This window comes from Mytilus galloprovincialis, chromosome 1 (genome assembly GCF_965363235.1).
Source record: "Mytilus galloprovincialis chromosome 1, xbMytGall1.hap1.1, whole genome shotgun sequence".
In the NCBI taxonomy this organism is placed as follows: Eukaryota; Metazoa; Mollusca; class Bivalvia; order Mytilida; family Mytilidae; genus Mytilus; species Mytilus galloprovincialis.
In genome coordinates this window covers 23,748,868-23,767,135 of record NC_134838.1, presented here as the reverse complement: position 1 = coordinate 23,767,135, position 18,268 = coordinate 23,748,868, and the positions used below count along the sequence as shown (strand labels likewise).

The following is an 18,268-nucleotide window of genomic DNA, read 5'->3' as shown; positions in this document are numbered from 1 at the left end:
GTGATTGGATGTAAGGGTACAATATATTTTTTATTGGTCTATGAATAACTGCAGTGTGTATATTTACAATTTTACAATATAAATTTTAAAACCTATTGAAATATTTTCTAGAGAATTATTCGAAAAGACATCCAAAATTTCATAAATTTGGTGCAAAATGACGGTGGGCATGGATAACATAAACAAGCTCCGTTGGAAGTTGGTCATGATACTATTGGCTTTAATTTATAAAACAAAATAATAAAGTACTAACACAACATATAACTGTTTTATCCAGGTTTTTATCTTAAAAAGTGGTAAATTTAGAAAATGTTAATATTGTCGCCTATGGCAGAATAAATAGTACCGTTTTCCCTTTAATCAGCAGATTTGTTTGAATTAGAAAGGAGTAGGTCCGGTAAGGACCGATTTTGGCCTCAAATTTCAGGTTCATCTGACGAAAGATTTTGACCACTTTTTAAACACTTAAGTGTCTATTTCATTTGATTCGATTAGTTTATGTGAAAGATTTTAACTTATTTAGTCATTAAAAACGATCCGATTCAAGCCTAAATATGAAAAATCTACCAAATATGCCAAAAAATGTCACTTTTCAGATGGTTTTTGTCAAAAATGAAAGTGGCCGCATCCGTGTTCATCCTCAACCTTTATATATGTTATGTATAATCATAAAGTTCAACTTACATTTCAATATTAAGGATGAACACGAATGCGGCCACTTTCGTTTTACACGAAAACCGTCCAAAATTCAACTAAAATGCTAGAAATGTGAAGATTTCAGTAATGTAGCATGACTTAATGGTGCTAGTACCCGATATATGTGCATTGTATTATCCAAAACAGCCCATATTTATGTAGCAGAAGCATTCTACTGTCCAATAGATAAATAAAAGTTTGCATTTTAACAATTTTGTAAAACTGCTATATTTTGGGGCCAAAAAGGGGTCTTACTGGACCTACTCCTTTAGATAACATAAAAGAAGAATGTGGCTGATAACACGAATGCCCCCGATAACGTTTTAGAATTTTCCAAGTAAAAAATTGAACATAACTCTATCATGGTTATTGGTTCACTGTCTTATAATTTAAAATCTGTTCTTGAGTTTTAGTTCCCGGCATTGTATTTGAGTTTTATAAAATTTGGATTAGGAAAAATTAAGTAAGAGCTCGTAAACGAAAGCAAATTGCAATTTTCAAAGTTATAAAGGGCGTAACTCTAGACAGGGAAGTCTATACTAACGGGAATATCTTTACGCAGACAGAACTGTGTCGTCGCTGATTTCACGTGGCTTTATACCAAATCATATTACATTTACTAAGTGTTCTTTATCACCATATGTCCAAGTTTAATGTAGTAACATTTTTATAAACGTTTATACATTTTGTCATTGCAAAATGCTGTTTTTGAAAATATTTTATTAAGTTTTAAAAATATAGACATTCGAACTTTGTGGTATTTTGTTAGTAAATATCGAGAAGTTCCTTTCCTGTTAAATATGTATCTAATTTGCACGATTGTAAGTTTTGATTATCAGCTTAGTGAATGAAGTTCATAAAATTGGGATAGGAAAAACTTAAGTTAGAGTGTGAAAACAAGATGAAAACAGGATGAACTGTTACAATTAACACGTAATGTCCCCTTTGCCTAGCGACGGATGCATGCAAACATGTACATGTACTTTATTAGTATAGGTCATTCAGTGAAAATATACTTGTGTTTATCCATTTATGAGGGGAAATTTCATTTATTACATATTATATATTTTTCTATAACGGATACTTGGGTTAAGGTCTCAAAACGGTGGACAAACAGATATATATATACAGTAGTTCCTATCAATCTAACTACTGTGGATTCATTTATTTTCGTGGGTACCAATTTTCGTGGTTTGAACAAAACTTACATTTTCGTGGACATATAATTTCGTTCTTCTGTCAAAGTCTGCATACAAGCCAATGAAAAATTTGATATTCGTTGAACATTTAAATTCGTGGTTCATCTGTACCAACGAAATTCACGAAAATTGGTATCAAACGAAAAATAATGAATCCACAGTAATGCAGAAAACTTCACATTGAACATCGCTTATTTATTCAAAGTTACTCATTGGACCATGGTATAAGGTCAAGGCCTAAAATAAGGCAACAATAGTAAGCCATTTTTCAAAAGTCAAAAATCGATTGAAAACAAATAGGGCTAACAAACAAATACGGAGGGAAACACATCAACTTTAAGAGGGAAACAACGGAACAACAGCACCACTGAAGTACAACAACAACAAAAACATACGTTCACTTCTAAACGGACTATTTAATAACAACTGCCATAGTCCTGACTTGGTACAGGACATTTTGAGAAAACATTTCGGGTAAAACCAGGTTTTAAAGTAAGTTAAACCTCTAACGTGTATGACAGTTGCATCAAATTCTATCATATTGACAACGTTGTGAGAACAAAACAAACACACATAATAGGTCAAAATATATCACAAAAAGGGGTACATCAGTCAACATTGTGTTATAATCATAATCATTATTAAAACAAACAAAATATGTAACAAAGAAGAATAAACAATGGCGGGATGTGAAGTGCAGGGCCACGTCATGTGTATCCAAGAAGCACAAAAAGGCATATAGACACAGCACATAAGCAAAAATGAAAGACAAATATTCAAAAATTATCATAGAACATTAACACAATGACGGGATGTATAAGTACAGTGCCACGCCTGTCTGTTGTTTCTTTAATTTCTAGTTCTGGGGGATATATTAATGGAACCCAATCAGAAAAGTTTTGACTGTTAATGGAAAGAACATCATCAATATATCTGAATGTGATTTTAAATGACCTGGCTTCTATTATCTTCTTGTTTTTGACAAGGGCCTGAAAGAACTTCGATTCATAAAAAAATAAGAAGAGGTCGGAAAGGAGATGCGCATAGTTCGTTCCCATAAGAATGCTGACAATTTGTTTCAAAATTCAACAAATGTTTTTCGATGAGAACTCCATCATACTGATCATACTGATCACTTGTTCTGAGTAGCCTGTCTTCCTTTTTGTTCACTATTAACAACATATTCCGTATGGTATCCCAAAGTAATAAATGTATAGCGTATGTTATCATTTTTATGTTCAAAAGCATTGTGGATTATTTATTTTGTAGACGAAATATGTGTCTGGCGTAAATATAAAATTTTAATTCTGCTATCTATGATGAGTTTATTTAGACGATATTTTAATTTCACATAGGGAATGGTGGTATACAAGGTTTAACAATTTAAATCAGGATTTTTAATGTCTCTTGGTATGTATTGTTAAAAAGAGTCTTCGTGTCTTGCAAATACTCGTACTTGTTTCAGTGCGTAATTACATTTACACTTATGCCTTTATATATAAAAAAGAAACGTTATTTGATGATATTATGTTAATGGTGTGTGCTTCATCATAAAAATATAAAATAAAATAATACCCATATAGGTTGGAAAATTAGCAGTGGCATATATTTTATTGCTTTTCCAGCTTCTTTGGGTAGTTTTACTAACTATAACAACAAAAAAATAAATGTCTTCACAACATTGCATGTTCATTGGTATTTCACAAAAAATAAGTTAGTGTACAAACATGAAGTATTTTCTTTGATTGTGACATCACAAAATATATGCGAAAGAGTGTCTACTTTCTTCTTCAGAGCACCTTGGGTCATGTTATTGTCGGGGGTCGTGTAACTCGGTCATTCATTTTCTGATAAGTTATTTTGAAATTCTTTGTCTTTTCCTGGTTTATCATTGTTTATCTCGACTTATGAGTTTTGAATGTATAATCTATATATTCCACTCTTTTTTTACAATTGTAACTCTCACATGCAAAATAAAATTCTATATATTTCATTTCGTTTCAAATTGGGTTTTTCCCGTTTGCTATTTGTAGTAATTATATATAGATGGGAACTAGTATAACTAGTTCTCATACTGGTTCTGCAACATAACGTACTTTTTATAAAGTTTGATGCTAGACACGAGGAACGTTTTGGCGGTTTCTACGACAGGGGTTTTATTGTACTATATAAAGTTTGGCATTTAACTGTATTAGTATCAAAGGTGGTCGTAGAAGTTAATGTCGAATCGAAGTTGGCTACGTTGGTATATATAGAGTTGCTGCTGTGTTTATTACATACATTTATATGTTGTTTGAATCGAAGAAATCTGTACAATAAATTCAAATAAAATATTGTATCGCAAAAGAAAATAATATGTTTCTGCGAGCAACTAGTTCTATTTATGTGTTTGTCTTGTTAATAGCCTATTAAATTTAAAGATGCAATACACTAAATTCGGACAAGCAGGGAGAGAGAGAATTTGAAAATTAATAATTATGTGTTTCGTATGATGGTATGTCAACATGTCATGGGTATTAAGGCAACTTTATCAACCAGAAGCCTAATTCTGTTCGAGATTTTTCTCTGTATTATCCTTTCTTTATAAAATTATCTCTTTTATTTGCATTTCTTAACGTTATGTTTCTTTTGTGTTGTTTGTTTCCTCTTATATTTGAGTGGGAATTCACATTTTTATTAGACGTGTCACGGAACTTTTCTATCCAAAATTCATGTAGTCTTTATGTTATATTTATTATCCTCATCGGATTTTGTCTAATGCTTAGTACGTTTCTGTGTGTGTTACTTTTTAATGTTGTGTCGTTGTTCTCTTATATTTAATGCGTTTCCCTCAGTTTTAGTTTGTAACCCGGATTTGGTTTTTTCTATCGATTTATGAGTTTTGAACAGCGGTATACTACTGTTGCCTTTATTTATCATAATATAGAAATTTATTCAACTTTATCTTGTTAGCCAAAAATTGTCTCTAGAGGAAATATTTTCTAGAAAAATGTTTAACGAACTATAAAAGTTCTTATCTTTACTTTTAACTACATAAAAACTACTGTGTATGTGTAATAAACATATTCTGTTATCCACGATTATGTTTGACCCATTAGGACACAGTAGATGCTATATTTGCTCAACACACAATTTTAATTTTGAAATTATAAACTTCCCCCACCTTAGTAGCAATATACCAACCTCACCTGCATATGGGATATATATTTCCCAACTTATTCGATATTCAAGAGCTTGCAGCTCCTACTCAGACTTTGTAAAACGTCATCAGTGTCTGAGTAGAAAGTTGATGAACCAGGGGTATGTCAAATAACGTCTCGTCTTTTTTCTAAAAAAGGTCATCGGAAGGTACCAAGACCTTGTTGATAAATATTTCGTATCAACTTCACATATTTTGGCCACGAGCATCACTGAAGAGACATTATTTGTCGAAATGCGCGTCTGGTGCAGAAAAATTGGTACCGTTAATGTTATTACTACCACTGGGTCGATGCCTCTGCTGGTGGACTGTTAGTCCCCGAGGGTATCACCAGCCCAGTAGCCAGTACTCTGGTACTGGCATGAAAATACGGATTTTTTGTGTTATTAAATTTACTGTTACAAAATGTTAAAAAATATTATAAATTAAGGAATGTATCTCCCTCATGCAAAGCTCTAATTCCTTTCATGGATTTGGCTATACTTTTTTGGAACTTTTGGATTATAGCTCTACATCTTTAATATAAGCTTTGGATTTTACATATTTTGGCCACGAGCATCACTGAAGAGACATTATTTGTCGAAATGCGCATCTGGTGCAGAAAAATTGGTACCGTTAATGTTATTATATTCACAAATAACACACGATGGTCTTGATGTATAGATTCTGCGTACTGATGTTGTTTATCATCATGACAACGTGTTTTAGTGTTCTTTTATTTGTCTTTGTTCTATTATTAATATTACTTTTACTGTTGAATGGTTTTATGTGATACCCGTTTGACGTGGCTCGGTACTTATACATCTCGTCAATGTGTTTGTATTGTCTTTCAATTTTTGGTGGTGTGTTTTGTATATGCGACTTTTTGTATTTCTTTGGTTCTTATAACGTGACTCTGTACTTTAAAAGATCCCGTCAGTATGATATTGTTCTATTTTATGTCATTATAATATATTTCTATTATGAATTACAAAATACGTTGAACCACAAACGTCAAAATCATTCAATCACGTAGTGGAATTAACTATTTGTGAATTCTTATAAATTCTATATATAACTTTTGGACTAGTTTAAATCTGGGTCTATTTCTGAAATTTATTCTTACATACTTTTGATTTTTTAACCCTGTATGCTAACATGGCCTATGTAAATTTTAAAATTGTTTGTATGCACATTGAACGACAAATATCTGTGACGTATAAAATTTTCTGACATCAGACACACAAATCAATGAATGTGTTTGTAGGTAGATGTTTTTGTGTTCTGTTAAATTGTTCCTTTAAAAATTGTTATACTATGATGACTGATGTACCCATATTTTGACTATTTTATTTATTGTGTCTGTTTAGTTAACGCATCAATGTAAATATTTGATGAGACTGTCATCAAAGTGAGAGGGTTAGCGCTATAAAACCAGGTTTAATCCACCATTTTCTACATTTGAAAATGCCTCTACCAAGTCAGGAATATGACAGTTCTTGCCCATTCGTTTTTGATGCGTTTTTGTTATTTGATTTTGCCATGTGATTATGGACTTTCCGAATTGATTTTCCTCTAAGTTCAGTATTTTTGTGAGTTTACTGTTTATACACACGTTATTCTGGAATACATATGAAACAAGACCAAATGTGTTTGTTGTTTTCTTAAAAAAAAAACACATCAAAGATATCAGGCTTTTAATATGGAAAGCCATGTGCGCATTTTGCTTACATAATACTCATCAACGACGGTCGAATCATAATGATTAATCGGCAAATTAAAAAATGAAATTGAGGAGCACTACAATTTCCAAATTATTTCGAAATGTTGTGCCAAATAAAACCAAGGCAGTATAATACAGGGGTAGAAACTCTAATGAAATGAAAAAAAGATTGGTATACTATGGTATGGGGCTTTGTGATAATGTTAGACAATAATAAATGATACTCACCAAGCCTATTCTCTTTCTCATTATCAGCAATATCAGCAAATTTATTACCTGAAATAAAAAGTTTTGAACATGCTAATTGTATATCATACGGGTCCATTTGGCGTTGCTCGGTGCATCTCGCCATAATTTTATAGCAATATGGTCATTTTTGTATTCTAGTCTTTGATTTTTGCTCATATCCTATATCTATAGAGTGTAAATATGCCGTTTAGCGTTTTTTGTTTTGTTTTTGTTGACATAATTGTTCGTTTTTATAGTGATTAAGATAACAATACAATGTTGCTGCTGTACCCCTATTTTGGTCATTTTTACCTGTTTTGCATGTTGATTTGACCCTAACTTCGTTTACAGTATAATTATAATGAAATTCTCCTCGACTGTCATAGAAGTGAGAGGTTAAGCTGGCTATAAATCCGAAGATTATTTCCCCATTTTTACATATAGAAATTTATGTACCATTTCAGGAATATGACTTTGGTTTCCATTCTCTTGACGTGTTTCATCTTGTAGATTTCTTCATTTGTTTATGGGATTCCGTTTTAAATTTTTCTTGGAGTTTTATATTTTTGTTAAGAGTTTTCGCCTTGGGCGGATGTCGATCCAGTTGAGACGTCATCCAGTAAATGCATTTTCTTTAAAATGCAAAAAGCAACATGCATAATAGTATTAGTGGTCAATTTCGTTATATCAAGCAGAAAAATAAGTTAAAAGTTTATAGAACGATTAATACCGTTCTTTATCTCAAATAAGGTGTGTGAAAAAATTTTGTTTTGATTATAATCTTACTTTACAAAGAAGAATTCATAGAGTTCGTGTCATTTTAGATGGATTATTTGAAATAATCTTAAGTTTGCATATGATTTATGTAGCCGTGGCTCACATGACCTACATATAATTACATTTGTCATGTTCAAACTTTTACTCTATAAATACACAAAGGTTACCTCAATCCTAAAAATAAGTTAAAAGTTTGATAGCAACCATATTATCGAACAACAGGTAAATATAAAAAAGAAGATGTGGTATGATTGCCAATGAGACAACTATCCACAAAAGACCAAAATGACACAGACATTAACAACTATAGGTCACCGTACTGCCTTCAACAATGAGCAAAGCCCATACCGCATAGTCAGCTATAATAGGAGGTTTTTTTTTATCTCAATTAAGGTGTGTAGCTATTATGTACCAGTTATAATCGTAATTGTACGTGTATAAAGAAGTTTCCAAAGAATCATGCACAATATTATAGTATTAATGAATGGGTGTTTTTATAATGGCCCTGTTATATGTACAAGGTCTGTAATAATGGTCGAGGAAGTCTGTAAAGGCCCGAGGCAACGCCGAGGGCCATTACAGACATCCGAGGCCATTATTACTGACCGAGGACATATAACAGGGCCATTATAAAAACACCCATTTCTTAATACATTTATTAACCAACTGTACTCTCTTACTCTTTTAATGACAGTTTAGTTTGAAAAAAAATAATTTGTACTTCACCATGATAAAGCTTTAAATATACCAAATATCCAAGATATTAAGTTGAAAGAAGTTATGTGTTGAAAAACAGGATGAACAGTGATCCCTTAATATGGTTCTTTATAACTCTTTAATGTTTGTTACTGGTTACTAAATTAAACAAAATACAAAAAAGGTATTATACTCTTTACAACTTAATTTTATTAACTTTATTAAAAACCCTTACTGGGCTTAATACAGACAAACTGGGTATTAATACAGGGGCATTACAGAAAAACAGGGCCATTACAGAAAAAACAGGGCCATTACAGAAAAACAGGACCATTACAGAAAAACAGGACCATTACAGAAAAAACAGGGCCATTACAGAAAAAAACAGGGCCATTACAGAAAAACAGGGCCATTACAGAAAAACAGGGCCATTACAGAAAATATGTAATTTTTAATAAATAGTCATTTTTGGCAATAATGTACTTAGTTGGTTAATAAAGATGAATATTGTTTTAATTGTTATAAGGATTACATATCCATTATGTAAACGTAAGTTACTAAGCTTGACATTGCCTTAATAAGGTTTCAGTTACAACCTGTTGAAATGGTGAATTTAAGAAGGAAGTAAGAGATCCCCGAAATTATTTTATTTCATGGTTTGAAAACTATACAAATTTTCACCTACCAAAAACTCCAAATGTTTGATCTAAAAGGGTAGATCGAATTTCCTTAATTTATTCAACATTAGGGCCAACATAAAAAAAAATATTTTCGATCTAAATAAAGGCAACAGTAGTTTACCGCTGTTCACAACTCGTAAATCGATGGACAAAATACAAAATCGGGGTAACAAACTAAAACTGAGGGAAACGCATTAAATATAAGAGGAGAACAACGACACAACATTAAAATATAACACACACAGAGACGGACTTAGCATTAGACAAAATCCGATGAGAATAACAAATATAACATCAAAACCAAATACATGAATTTAGGATAAAAAAAAGTACCGTGACACGTCTTATAGTAATGTGAATTCACACTCAAATTATAAACTACTTATTTCGTACCACAGTTAATGTGATTTTTTAACATCATTCTGGTGTATTTCTGAAAATATAAAATTTATTATCCGCTGCTGGCACTCTCAGCTCTGTCCAATGCCTTATTTCCTCGTCTCTCGATTGTCTTCCAGTGTAACGTGAACGCTGCCATTTTGTTTATTTACGTCTGTGACGTCATTTTCATGGGAGGTAACTCAAGTACAAATCAACAAACCCAAAAGGTTATTCACCGGTGAATAATAGGGTTATTCACCGGTGGTGTAAATTTTTAGGGTTGTTCGTCCTTCCTTGCAATTGAATGAAAATTAACTGAATTATTCCATGTCATGTGATAATGTTTCACCCAATAGAATTGTTTGAAATATATGTAAGGTATAATAATATATGATGATTTCTGGCTGCTTGACGTTAGCTCATAGTCCAAACGATACCATACTTTAACAATGAATATATCCTACTTTTGAATAGAGCGATACGCTCTGTTATATTTTCTAAGCTCAAAATTAAAATTAAACATAAATTTTAGTGGTCCAAATAGTATTTTAGTTTAAAGAAATGGTGGATTAATCGAAAAAAAAAAATTCAAGTTTCGAAGATTTTTTTCAGGAGAGGTACTCTATTTTTTTGCATTTCATATGAATTTTATACCCTTTCATTTTAAGAATACCTTTTTATTTTAAAAGGATAGTTACTCAAGGTCCCCGGAACATCTTAGTGTTTTTTTATCTATGTAAGACTTAACTTATATATAAATACTTTTCTTTATAGATCAGATGAAGTGGATAATTTAGGAAAATGTGATTCATTTGACTAAAACTTTTAAAAAAATGTCAAATTTTAATCAAGATATTGATAACGACTCAATAAATACAATAACTTTACAAGTACATGACCATATGAATGCACATTCAGCAGAAAAAAATACAAGTGAAACCGGTGCCCCTGAATTAGCTATACACGAACAAGATACATTTTCGAAAGAAATACTGAAAAATTCACCAAATGAATTAATTGAACTCACTGCATCAGCAAGGCAGAGGTTTGGTGACGAAATAACAGATGAAGGATATTTTGAAGTTTACGTTTTTTATGAAGACGACGACGATTTTACAATCAAAGAATTATTACCTATGCTCGGAACCGAAAACATTCGTTATTGTTGTACAGAATATCACGGAGTTCCAGGAAAATCGACGTTTGAAAATTTCAAAAGCCTAGTACAGATTTCAAGGAAGGTTCTAATCGTTATTTCAAAATCTGTCAGTGACAATACAGGAAACGCGTTTATGCTCGGGCTTTTGTTTGACTTTCATATTAAGGACAATATAATAATGTTGATTACTGATGGAACAATAACTAAAGATTTATTTTTCATCCAACAAACAAACCTTCTTTATATAAACGATTCTGATTGGTTTAAGAAATTAAAAACTAAAATAAAATTTCTAAATCCAGAGTTTTGTGCTACATTGTGTACTGGAAAAGTTTCAAACTCACTTTTTTCACGAGGACTTAGCTTTGATATTTTCGAATATGATATGTATGGAATTTTAGTCAGAACAGAGAAGAAAGTATTGCAATTAAATATGCAGCTTTATTTAAAGCATCTAAATTATCATGAACAATATGATGTGGAAGAAATTTGTGGTCAATGCAAGTCATTGCAAAGCGCCGATACAATTGTAAGTTTAGTGTTTAGTTCTGAATTTAGTTTTGAATATGACGTGTGGACGTTATTAATCCGACGAAACATTGTCAAACTTTGTGAAGATATTATGGATGCACATTCTTTTAAAGTGAATTGGTTATGTGGAACTATCATTCGAGGGAAATATATTCCGAACCTTAGATTGTTTACTGCTCATTTACACAATGAAATACAACATGGTGTATATAATGAAGTTACAAGGCGTATTGAAGAACCTTTTTTTCCTCAGTTTGAAAATACCGAGGAAAGAATGAAATCTTTCGAAGGAGTATGGGACGAAGGCAATTATCCATCAATAGATAAAATGGCTGAAGCAGGATTCTATTTTAAATTAAAACCAAACAGAGCCCAGTGTTTTTTTTCTGTGGTCTTAGCACTTCTACATGGAATAATACAACCAATCCATTGGCAATTCATTCTCGTGAAATAAAAACATGTGCGTGTTTACTAACTAAATGCTCACCTGATTTTTTCCCAGTTGACAGTATTGTCATCCCTCAACCTATCGAGGATCGTCATATTAATTTTGAAGAAAGAAAGGCTTCGTTTGCAAATTTTAAGTATTCTGCGTGGGCAGGCTTTGTTGTAAATAGAGAAATGATTGTCGATTGTCTCTCTGAGGCTGGATTTATGTATTCAGGGTTAGACGCATGCATCAGTTGTTTTAAATGCAAAGCTTCAGTAACTTTTGAAAATCCTAGATTAAAGCCATGGATTTTGCATGCATCCTTTGTATTGTCTGAGAAAGGGAAAGAATTTATTGAAACCTTTTCATCAACCATGGACTTTAGTATCGACCCAGAGCAAACTGTTGTTACCTTCCTACTCAAAGTATTTGATGGAAAACACAGAATTGACTGGAAAGAGCCAATTATTCTTAATATGCCCCTGTCTGATAGTTCAAACCGATTTTTATGCGGTCATTGTGAATGAAAGCCATTATATACACTTATTGTATTTATAAGATCTAGTAAGTGTAATGTTTGGTTACCATAAAATTATCTGTGTTTCAATCAATATATATCCATGCATTTGATTATATATTCATTATGCAGAATACAACATTATGTGTAGGAGAAATCTCTTCAACCGCCTTTTTAATCTTTTTTTTCTTTTTTCTTTTTTCTTTTAGAGAGCTGAAATTAAGATAGAGAATGAATTCATGACTAAGGGTTCATTAAATCTACTTGTCTTGGTATTTTAAAAGTTGATACTTTTAAACATTTCAAAAAATTGTTGCGATTAGTAATGAAAGGATTCATTTGCATTTATTATTTTGTATTAAACTAACTTAATGTAAATGTACAAGATGTTCTTCTATATCACTGGGTAGAAGGTTTCAATTATGATTTTTAAAGACCTGAAGAAGAAAATCGAGCCATTTAAAACGATATAAATTTGCACTTCTGTAAATATAGACAATGCAATGTCCCATAGAAACTCCCTTTTAAGGTCATAACTATGAAGTAAAAAAGTTATATTATAGAATGGAATGTATATATGCATATGAATAAATAAAATTGAAAATGGAAATGGGGAATGTGTCAAAGAGACAACAACCCGACCATACAACAGACAACAGCAGAAGGTCACCAATAGGTCTTCAATGCAGCGAGAAAATCCCGCACCTGGAGGTGTCCTTCAGCTGGCCCCTAAAGTATATCAAAATTGACCAATCTGCGACCACATAGAAAATTTAAAAAAGAATATAAACGAACCATCAGAGATAATTAATAAGTATACAAAAGATTTTTATGATTCATAACGGTTTATTTAACTATTCATATTTCGAATCCAGAGAAGCTGGTCCACTGATCTGAATAGCAATATCCTATGTCCGAAATGGCTCGAATCCAGACCCTGTCTCCCTTTTGCATTGCAACAACTGCATTTTGAGTAGATGGCTGGTTAGCGTCAGAATGCCTATTCCCATGGCCGTGATGTCTGACTCCTACCTGGTTACCATTTAGTACAATTTCTATTAGAAATATGTTTCCTATTTTAGTCAAAGTAGTCCAAGAAAAGAAGTATGCCCCTTTACGTTGACTTGTAAACACTCCATTTGACGGGTTATATCCATCTCCAATATTAGTAAGGACGGTCTGGAAGATCAGGGTGGAGTGCTTTGATAGATTAGATAAGTTTTTCCCCAATCGGGCCAAAAGTGCTGTCTTATCTTCACCTGCAATGTAATTTTATTTAACACTTTTAAAAAAAAAAAAAGGAAAACTATGATTGTCCAAGATTCAAACGTATTAACAAAGACTTATGCCTTCTTAGCTAGTTCACTTAAATGGACCTTTAGGTTGTGGAAAGGGGGGGATTCTGATGAGTGTGTATAGACCCACTCAAGTGGCAAGATTAAGGGGTTATGATCGTTTCCCGTAATTGTACGTCGGATCATATTAGGTTTTTGCTTTCCTGCGGTACCGCAGGAAGTTCTGTTGAGACCATCTCATGTCTACATTGAGTGGCCGGTTCTGAATTGGTACCAGTTCGAGCTTGACTGTTTTATGATACATAGTATGGCCTATGTATTCAGTGTGCATATAGAGTTTTATGTTATAGAAACTGTTAATCTTTACTCCCCTGAAACCAGGGGGTGATGAGAATAAGACCCGACGTATTTGGGGATCATAACCCTCGTTCTCTTTAGGCTGAACCTTGAGGAACTTGAGCATCCATTGCTACCAATGGTGCACAGATTTGTCAGTTAAATCAATCATGTCGGCATTCTGTAATCATGTCAGACCTCGTCATTCTAAGTGAACTGTGGCCGTTATTTCCACATTAGATATTTGTTTGTTATGTTTTTGCCTGAAACTTGATTCTTTGATTAACACTTTTATAGTTACACATTCATGTATGAACTTATGAATTTATATAGTTTGATACAAATGTACTCGACTAGTATTCGGCATTTCATATTATAAGATATCCTATGGTCTGTCTATAGAACATGTCCATCTAATTAAATATCACTAAATATATTCTATACTATTTTTTTGTTCTTGAGGAATTTTCAATGCTTATTCATGAATTAACACAGATTTAAATAAAATGTTGTCCATACATTATTTGATTAATTCATAACCAGCTTTCTAATTTTGCAATTAAAAAACTACAAAGTTGTCCTCTTCATATCGTCCCATGTTCGCTTAGCTGTTTTGACTTACTTAAGAATATGTTTGCTTATGAAACTGATTATTTCGTCTATTTTTACACGTAACGAGACAAGGCACACAAATTTCTTACTTTTTGTATTGTAATGCAGACACCGACGCCTTTTTAGATTAAAACATACGACAATTTCACTAACCTGAACTTGAACAACCATATCCTGCATTTTTGTCGATCAAATCGAACTGGTATTTAATACTTTTTTGCAACATGTCATTTGCACAACATTGGTCCTTCTTTGCGTTATTTACAACAAAAAGGGTGAAGCAAACTAATAGTATCCTTGACAAACAGGCGACTTGCTAAAAGTAGAACCGAGGTGTTGTAAAGTGAAACTAAACAGAATTTTAAATATCGAATAAAGGACTTTTTGTTTTTGATACTGACTTTATCACAGTAAAAGATCAGGTGAGAGGCTTGTATCGGGTATATTGGGATACGGGATATTTGCCATTTTAATTTTAGGGATATGGGATATTTGTCCTAAAAGTAATTGGGATATGGGATATTGGTGCATTTATAAGGATATTGAATTTTTAACATAAAAAAAAAATAAGTAGAATCTAAAAGTTAAGTACAGAAATATTTACGTCTCACTTGATAAAATTGCCCAAAAAAGTTTAATATGAAAGGTCATTTTAGTGCTTTGTTGATTTTAATTGAGTTTATGGTCGTTTTATTCAAAAGTCATCCAAACCAAAGCGAAAAGTATTGATCTATGTTCGATATTTATATGCTGATATGTACTGATAATTTTAAAAGTATTTGTTTTGCTTTCCAAACTTCGTTCCTTATTGTTATTTTTCCTGTTTTGGATGGTGATGTTCCTTTGGCATTATCTTACGGTGTTTGTATATCACAACTCCTCCGCTATGCCCGTGTCTATTGTAACGTTTTGGATTTTAATGAACGAAATCTATGTTTTACTGGTAAATTATTTAGTCAGGGATTTCTTTACCACAAATCACTTAAAATCTTTACTAAATTCTAGATTTCGTTTTGAAGTTTGGTTCTACCTGTAGAAAACTTATTTCAAACGGGATAGCACATCCTCAATTTTACGGAGATGTTGTTTAACGTGCCATTGGATGCTGGATATGTAATGATTGATAATTTAGTCTCAGATGCATTACTTTTTATTAGTTGTAATTGGCTTTGAACTAGCTGTCAGTAACTGCGAGTACTCTCAGATATGTACTTAGTGTCTTTTTGTTGATGGGATGTACAAGTACACGGTCACGTCCACTCTCTTCTTTTTTGCTACATGTATTTCTATTTGTATCCATCTGATGAGTTAAAATTGAGAATGGAAATGGGGAATGTGTCAAAGAGACAACAACCCGCCCAAATAAAAAACAACAGCAGAGGGTCACCAACAGGTCTTCAATGTAACGAGAAATTCCCGCACCCGGAGGCGTCCTTCAGCTGGCCCCTAAACAAATATATACTAGTCCAGTGATAATGAACGCCATACTAATTTCCAAATTGTACACAAGAAACTAAAATTAAAATAATACAAGACTAACAAAGGCCAGAGGCTCCTGACTTGGGACAGGCGCAAAAATGCGGCGGGGTTAAACATGTTTGTGAGATCTCAACCCTCCCCCTATACCTCTAACCAATGTAGTAAAGTAAACGCATAACAATACGCACATTAAAATTCAGTTCAAGAGAAATCCGAGTCTGATGTCAGAAGATGTAACCAAAGAAAATAAACAAAATGACAATAATACATAAATAACAACAGACTACTAGCAGTTAACTGACATGCCAGCTCCAGACTTCAAATAAACTGACTGAAAGATTATGATTTCATCATATGAACATCAGGCACAATCCTTCCCGTTAGGGGTTTAGTATCATACCATCATAACATATATGAGAAGAACATAACCCGTGTCATGCCAACAACTGTTTTTAGAATAAATGTGTTTAGTTCCGATGCAAAGACCTTATCAGTGACTCAATATTAACGCCAAGCCTTTTTCAACTGATTTGTATAGTTCGTTCTTATGTTGTACTGTTACACCACTGTCCCAGGTTAAGGGAAGGGTTGGGATCCCGCTAACATGTTAAACCTCGCCACATTTTGTATGTATGTGCCTGTCCAAAGTCAGGAGTCTTTAATTCAGTGGTTGTCGTTTGTTGATGTGTTACATATATGTTTTTTGTTCATTTTTTATACATAAATTAGGCCGTTAGTTTTCTCGTTTGAATTCTTCTACATTTGTCATTTCAGGACCTTTTATAGCTAACTATACGGTATGAGCTTTGCTCATTGTTTAAGGTCGTACGGTGACCTATAGTTATTAATTTCTGTGTCACATGGTCTCTTGTGAAGACTTGTCTCATTGGCAATCATACCACATCTTTTTTTTATATTATATGCTCATATGCATTGATAATTTTCTTGAAATAATCATAGATTTTTGTAAGATGTATCCATCTGATGAGTTAAGCCTTATTGTTATCAATGTTTTTATTTGTTTTGATGCTTTATATGATTACAGGATATTTTCTAGTGTTTTGCCTCTTATTTTTTACGTGGCGAGGATCTTCAGAGGTCTCCACGTTTCACAGATTGCTCTGATGTGCAACGGCTGTTTTGCCAGACAAGCTGGGGCCGAGGGACGTCAGAGCACGTCCCATATCAAAAAGTAGATATTTCGCCGTATAAACTATGTTTATAACGAATAATTACCAAAAAATCAATGTAAATTAATATATTTTCTTTCTATAACTGGTGTTGTGAGGAAGGAAATTAAAAAAAGTAACAAAAATATTGGGATCTATGTAATTCATAAAGTTCAAGATCACAGAGTCAAATGTTGTGTTGTTTCTTTGCAAAACAAGGGCTGTGCAAATTGTGCCTGCTGTAAAAATATTGCAACAGTTAAGTGTAATGTAGGTACATTAGCAGAAAGCTTTTTTGTGTTAAATTTTGAGTTTTGAAGTTGCATGCTAAATATCAACTTTTTGATATGTGCTCTGACGTCCCACAGTCTCAGCTTGGCGTTTGATGTCAGAGAAATCTCGGACAAGAGACAGGGTTGAGTCCTTCTGTTCTTTCCAACATAGGTTAACGTGTAGGATGAAGTTTCTTATCAATGATAGAAGAATGCTATCAAAATGAAATTTTACAGTCATATGCATCACGGTTTGAACAATTAAAAAAAAAGTCTGAAATTAGACCCCTTACACTAAATTTATCGTTTCAGATCTCATAAACAGAGATTGTTATACAAGGCTCTAAGATGGAACACTTCATCTTTTGGACACATATATTCTTATTTAACACTGGAAGTATGCACTGTAAATTTCCCGTAACACAGTTTGTTTTCCAGTCAAAATTGATGACGATGTGATGATGAGGTAAAAAATGGGCTTGGGAATGAATTTATAATGATTTTTTGGGATATTTCAAAATAGTTTTAGGGATATGGGATATTTCTAAAAAATATTTATTGGGATATTAGGGGTAAACATTATAGGGATATGGGATATTGGGATAAAAACTTAATGGGATATGGGATATTGATACCCCCCCTAAACAAGCCTCAGGTGAGCCCGAAGGGCGAGCCTGATATTTTCTGTGATAAAGTCAGTATCAAAAAATTAAAAGTCCTTTATTCTGTTTATCGGTAATTTAAAAAAAATAAAAATCCCTACAATAATAAAGAAAATAACAAACGAACTTCTTTTCCGGGTCGAATCACGGCGAATCACACTTGACGTCACAGGCTGCATTACATCATTTGAAATTTTGTCACAGTGCAGTAAACATGGCGTTCTCTTGCACAAAGTATTGAAAAGGAA

At 32.8% G+C, this 18,268-nt stretch overlaps 1 long non-coding RNA gene across 1 annotated transcript; it reads right to left on the bottom strand.

Annotated features, from left to right (window-relative positions):
* Positions 1–13,021: 13,021 nt before the first annotated feature.
* Positions 13,022–14,749, bottom strand: LOC143072360 (uncharacterized). Its single transcript, XR_012977158.1, has 2 exons — positions 14,592–14,749; positions 13,022–13,454 (listed from the first exon to the last, which is right to left on the bottom strand). It is a non-coding gene; the product is annotated as an uncharacterized LOC143072360 (long non-coding RNA).
* Between the last annotated feature and the right edge of the window lie 3,519 nt (positions 14,750–18,268).